We start from the raw sequence: 6,741 nt of genomic DNA, 5'->3' as shown, positions 1-6,741 counted from the left end.
GTACAATAAAGACTTTCCCAGAAAAGCAAAATCTGAGATTCCTCTTTGCCGGCAAACTGCACTACGGAAAATATTAAAGGAGGTTCTTCAGGCGGAAGGAATATAATATTAGATAGAAACTTGGGTGCAGGGGCGCCTGGGGGGCTCAGTCGTTAAGCGTCTGCCTTCGGCTCAGCGTGTGATCCCAGGGTCCTGGGATCGAGCCCCGCATGAGGCTCCTCTGCTGGGAGCCTGCTTCTTCCTCTCGCACTCCCCCTGCTTGTGTTCCCTCTCTCACTGGCTCTCTCTCTCTCTCTCTCTGTCAAATAAATAAATAAAATCTTAAAAAAAAAAAAAGAAAGAAACTTGGGTCTACACAAAGAAATAGTGTGCCAGAAAGTGTAAAAGCAAATGTAAAATACATTTTCCTTATTTTTAATTGCTGTAAAATATTGTTTGGATAAGGCAAACATAGAAACATTATATGACAGGGTTTACAACATATGTAAAAGTATAGCATATGCCAACAATAACACGATATGGTTAATATGGTAGGAAGGAATTTGAACATTAACTATTGTCAGGTTTTTTATATTTTTGTTGTCAGGTTCTTACGTGATGCAATAAATGAAGTAATATTATTTGAAGGACCACCGTGATAAGTAATGATGCCTATTATAAGCCCTAGGGCAGCCACCAAAAAGCTTTAGAGAGATGTCACAAAGCTAATAATTAGGATGAAATGAAATCATAAAAAATCCAATTACTACAAAAGAAGGCAGGAAAACAGGGATAAAGGAATAAGGAACAAATAGAAAACAAAGTAGAAAGATGATAAATTTAAATTCAACCTTGTTAATAATTACATTATTTGTAAATAGTCTAAGCACACTAATTAAAAGAGATTGGTTGGAAAAGCAAGACCCAAATATATGCTGTCCAAAGGAAGCTACCTTTAAATATAAAGACAAAGATAGGTTAAAAGTAAAAGGATGAGGAGTGTCTGGGTTCCTCAGCCAGTTAAGTGTCCGACTCTTGGTTTCAGCTCAGATCATGATCTCAGGGTCATGGGATTGAGCCCTGCATCAGGCTCTGCACTCAGCACAGAGTCTGCTTAAGTGTCTCCCTCTGCCCCTCTCCACCCCCCTCTCACTCTCTCCCTTTCTCTCTAAATAAATAAATCTTTTTTTTTTAAGATTTTATTTATTCATTCAACAGAGAGAGAGACAGCCAGTGAGAGAGGGAACACAAGCAGGGGGAGTGGGAGAGGAAGAAGCAGGCTCCTAGCGGAGAAGCCTGATGTGGGGCTCGATCCCAGAACGCTGGGATCACGCCCTGAGCCGAAGGCAGACGCTTAACGACTGCGCCACCCAGGTGCCCCTAAATAAATAAATCTTAAAAAAAAAAAAAAAAAAGTAAAAGGATGAAAAAAGATACACAATGCATAAGGAAGCTGGAATCACTATATTAATTATCACAAAGTAGATTTCAGAATAAAGAATATTCCTAGAGATGAACAGAGACATTACTTAATGATAAAGAAGCCAAGTCACCAAGAAGATATGTGTGTTCGAAGCTCTGTTGTTAGGCACATACATTTCTAGGATTGTTGACTTCCTTGGTGAATGCAGCAAACAGCAGACCTTCAAAATATGCAAGGCAGAAAGTGACAGCGTTGAAAGGAGAAACAGATCCACAATTACAGTTGGAGATTTCAACCTTCCTCTCTCAATCATTGATAGAACGGGTAGACAGAAAATCAGCAAAGCTATAGAGAACTTGAACGATTTGATCAAATTAACATTTATAGAGCATTCTAGTCTATAAGAGCAGTGTGCACATAATTTTCAAGTGCACATAAAACATTCCCATAAACCCTTTCCCTGCTATGAGTTAAACCTTAACAAATTTAAGAGAATTGAAATCATCTAAATCATGCCTGCTGCCTACAATGCAATTAGAAATCAGTATCAGAGTATCTGGAAAATCCCCCAAACAATATTAATTTGCCCATCTGAGAACAAGATATTTCATTATTTAACCAGGCCTTATTTTATGTCTCTTGGGTGGGTTTTACTACTCTCTTCATCTGTCTTGTACATATTTTTAAAGTTTATCCTAGGTATTTCATTTCTATTTTTTTATTTTATTTTATTTTTATTGTTGCAATTGCTTTTGTGAATGGGGTCTATTACATTTTATTTTCTCATGGGTTATTATTTCTTCTGAGGACATGGATTTTGCCTTTAAAAAAAAATCTGGCCATCTTATTGAACTCAATTTTCGAATAATTTTATTTTATCATGTTTTTCAACTATATGATCAGATCATCTGGGAATAATGATATTTTCCCTTCTTTTAAAATATTTATATTACATTCTTTCATTCTGTTGTCTAATTGTATTGACTGGCCCTTTTGGAATGATGTCAAATAAGGAAGTGGTCCTGGGGCATTGTTTTGTCCCCGGTCTGGTAGGCCATGCTGCTGGTATGTCCCTGTTCATCCGTCTGGTTTCTAAGGGCTACAGTGTCCCTGTTCATCCGTCTGGCTTCTAAGGGCTACAGTGAACCGATGGGTTAGAGGCAGACACAAGGCAGGTGCGCTGTGCAAAGGAAGCCGAAGAGCCTAGCTTCGTGCAGTAAACAAACGTTGGGGGAAAGGCTGTTCTCAAAGCCTCAGGCTTCAGCCCAGGAGCAGGACTGTTCAATCACATACACGTATGACGTCAGCCGGTTTCCGGTGGGCTTTGGAGAAGGGGCGGGGCTGAGTGTGATGTAAGCGATGGGTGTACGCTGCGTGTCTTGGAGCCTGAAATTCCTCCAGGAGAGGCTCATTTGAGATCTGAGCCTTTTTGGTCTTGGAGTGTCCTCCCCAAAAGATACCACCGTTTGCCTTTTTGGCTTTCGGAGCTTAGCTGAGGGCGGCCCTGGGGGTTTGAGAGGAGGCGCAGAAAGGCCTGGAAAGGCACTGGTTGCTGGCTGTCAGGAGGGGGGTTGCTATAAGGAGCCAAATACAAACTTCCTTCATTTCACAATGTTGTTTGAAGCTCTCCAACCCCTTCCCAGGGCCCTAGAAGCTTATTAAACCTTAGTAAGGGAAGTTCACACCTCCGGTGATGGCTGGGGAGCTTGACCAAAGAGCCCACCACAGTCTTCGGTGCCAGAAAATCCTGGCTCCTTCTTCACAGGTGTGAGCCTGAAGGTCATCAGCGCTATAGTGGGAATCAGGAAATCTGCTTCGCAAAGAAGGCGTGAACGTGATTCAATAACACGCATGAAATTCCTAGCCCAGTGCTAGGGACCTAACAGCTGACAGCCTTGCCCTCCCCTCCTAGTAAGGATGGGGGAAGGAAGCATTTGCCTAATTCCTATTTTGTGGGTGTGGAAGTTCTCGGGTAAATCAGGGCCCCTGTGTCTCTGTGCATGTGTCTATTTGTCTCCTTTGGAGGTCCTCAGATGGTTAGTGGGGGGCCAGCCTGGAGTAATTGCTACAGAATAAAGAAGTATTCGAAAATGCCACTACCATTGCTACCTCGCACGATATAGGCTGTGATAAAAACGCTGTGGACAGACCAAGTCCTCTGACGTGACGGGACAATCCTAAATCCCACCTTCACGTTTCCCTCTTAACGTACATACTGTCCAGAAGGATTCTGGGGCAGATTCTCTCTCGAGTATAGTGACGCCAAAAATACATGACTGAACAGAAAAAGCACGTGCTTTGGGTCAGACAGTTGCTGCATCTGACCTTGGCCTGGTCGTGTTTACGATGAGACACCAAAATGTACTCAGTAAGATCAACTCTTGTAGCTGTCCCCCATGTGATGACATAAATCTTTAGCAAAAGGTCATAAACATCATCCCTATTTTCTTTCTAAGGAACTTTTCTTAGGAGGGAAAAGCGTAAGGAATGCAAAGAGGAGAATCACTTAGGGTGCTGAGTGATATGGTAGATCTTTTGGACCTTGTCCCATTTTGGGTCTGAAGAATAGAAAGTCAGCTGCATCAGGAAGAAAGTTCTCCTTTGTAACCCCCCTGTGCTGTGATAACAGCAGGGAAGGGGGCAGAAGGACGGCCTCAGTGCAGAGGAGGAGGACCCCACTGGTGATGGCCAGAAGGGGAGACGGAAGCCAACCCAGTGACTCGGGGTGCAAAGGAGCAGAGAGGGTGTGACCACAAACCAGAACGTGCTCCGAGGAGCAGCTCTGAGGCAGCCCTGACCTGCAGCTCAAGACAGAGGCTCCATTGAACATCTCACACTCACGTCGGGCCGGCTGGACCTAGAAACGCCTGGCTTACACTCCTTCCAGGAAAGGACTTCTTGATGCCATGCAGAAATTCTGTCTTGTAACTTCCCTGTGAAACGCGCTCCCACTAGAGTTACTGTTCTGTTACTCCCTCAGTTAAATGTTGGGGGGCTTGAAATTGGAAGAGACAAACTCTCAGATTTTTTTCTTGAATACTCGAAACCATCCACACAGGAAAGCAAAACTCCGAACCAGCCAAGGTGTCACATGAAGCGGGGCCGTACCTCTCAGACTCGGTTCCTTCAGCAGGTGAACCCCAGAGTCGAGAATCTGTGGGGTCAGCAGGCCTCCCTCTACCGGGTAAGAAATATGCAGATAAGAGGAGGCAACGAACGCAAGCCGCAGAGTTCGAACTGTGTCTGGAGGCTGAGGGGCCCTGTCGCTTGCTGGTCTCATCTTTAGTCCCATGGCCAAGCCTCCCTGTAGCAGGTACAAAGGAGTGGCTGTTTGACACATGGAGGAAATCGTACACGTCAGAGCACTAGGCAGGCGGTTCCATCAAAAAAAAGGCTTTTGCCTTTTACAGAAAGCAGCCACCGCTATGCCTGGAATGAGAGCTGTCCTCGGGGTAAGCTGCAAGGCAATGGCTGAAATGCGAAGAAAAACTTAGTCCTGCGATTAAAAAAAAAAAAAATAGAAGGCAGTATAAACTCCCTCTCTTCCCCATGCAAACGATTTTTTCTGCATGGTGCCCCAAAGGCCTGTCCTGCACCTGACCACCGTTTAGTGGTTTAGCCTGGAGGCCAGTCCCAGGGAAGGCCCGTGGGTGCCCTTCAGAACAGCCCGAGCCAATCCAGCCGCAGTGAGTGTGGAGACCCCCAGCCCAGGCGGATCAAGTCCCCTGCGCTGGGCATCTGGCACTGCAAAGCGGAGCAGTTAGCCTCACAGGCAACCTGGAAGCTGGAAGCTGCCAGCCCAGCCACGAAGAGAGAAGGAGAGGCAGACCTGACCCGAAGACAGGTCCAGACCCCCAGGGATCTCCCAGCCCCTGGATTCAGCTCACGCCCTGACCTGGATTCTGAGGCACCCCTGAACGTCCCACCCCTCTCCATGTTAGGCAATATCGATTTTTTAAAACCCAAATAACCCCCTGTTGAATCTGAACTGGGCTTCTCCTGTTTGCCACCCACAGGGTCTTAACTCAGAAGGGAAAGTCCTTCTTTGGGCAGCTTACCCAAATGTGTCTGACTTCATTTCCCTTGTTCGTGACGTTGGCCGCCTCCACCGGCCACTTCCACTTTTTGATGATGGGGGTTCCTTACAGTTGAGTCACCTCTGATTCTGTAGGACCTGGGAAGGCCGTCTGGCATCTCCGCTGCTGAGCCCGCAAGACTGTGGATGGCTCAGTTGCCACACAACACTGGTGGGAACACTTGATAAGACCTCGGGGTCAGTGAAACACATGCCGTCTAGGCAGGACTGTTTTGCAAATGAGCCCAGCGCTTGTGAAGTTAGCCATAGAATCTGTCCTTTCACCACCACATGTTTGGGACCCTCTGTAATCCTGTTCCTTTCTCAGCACCCCGCTCCCACTCAACAAAAGCCTCCTTGTAGGAGGGAAGTCTCATGACCCGAGAAGTAGGTGGAGGGTCCTGCCCTCTGCGGTGGCATGGGGCCCACTTACAGGAGGGACGGTGTTCAAAGAAAAGGAGATTTGGAGTCAGGAGTCCTGGATTTCAGAGCTGGCTCCAGCATTTGCTGGAAGCATGACCTTGGGTGAGCCTGTCAAACCCACTGAGCTTCGGTTTCTAGATCTGCAGAATTAGAATAGAAATGATCTTCCCCGCTGTGGCATTGTTGAGAGGATTCAAGGGGCAATATTTGAAAGTGCTTTGTAAACCACAAATCCCTACTCATATTGTGTCATTATTAAGTGTTACGGTAGCAAAAAAAAAAAAATTCACACTACACTCTGATGTGCAAAATAAATGTAACATTCTCCATCACTGACCTAGCTGTCGCCAGGAGCGCCACATCTCTAGAGAACAGCAAGTCACGGCAAGGACATTGATTACAACCTGCCAGACTGCAAAAGCTCTTGACATAGTGCTTATTTCACTCTCATAGCAACCCTGTGAGGTAGGGGCCAATGCCAGCCCCAATTTAAGGAGTGGAAGGGAAACTCAAATATGCTTGGTAGCAATATCTGAGTCTCTTCGATTCGGCCCCATCTGGTCTCACCGGTGCTGAGTGTCCCCCTGACAGTGGCTGATGACACTATCGCCCGTCCAGTCAAAAGGGCTTCTTTACAGCTTACGGTCCACGCAAGCTCACCGTCCAGCCACCTGCGCTCATCCATCTGCCCCCCACGGGGCTCCTAGTGGATACCTCCCAGGCCACATGGGGAGCTCTGCCCGGAGGCAGCCTCCAATCACTTTTAGGCTGACGTAGTCACCCCTATGTTATTGAGCACCTACTGTGTTCTAGGCACAGTTGTAGTTCATAAGATCAGTGA

Source organism: Ursus americanus, chromosome 27 (assembly GCF_024610735.1).
Source record: "Ursus americanus isolate L20-20 chromosome 27, mUrsAme1.1.p, whole genome shotgun sequence".
In the NCBI taxonomy this organism is placed as follows: Eukaryota; Metazoa; Chordata; class Mammalia; order Carnivora; family Ursidae; genus Ursus; species Ursus americanus.
This window is presented reverse-complemented; position numbering follows the sequence as displayed.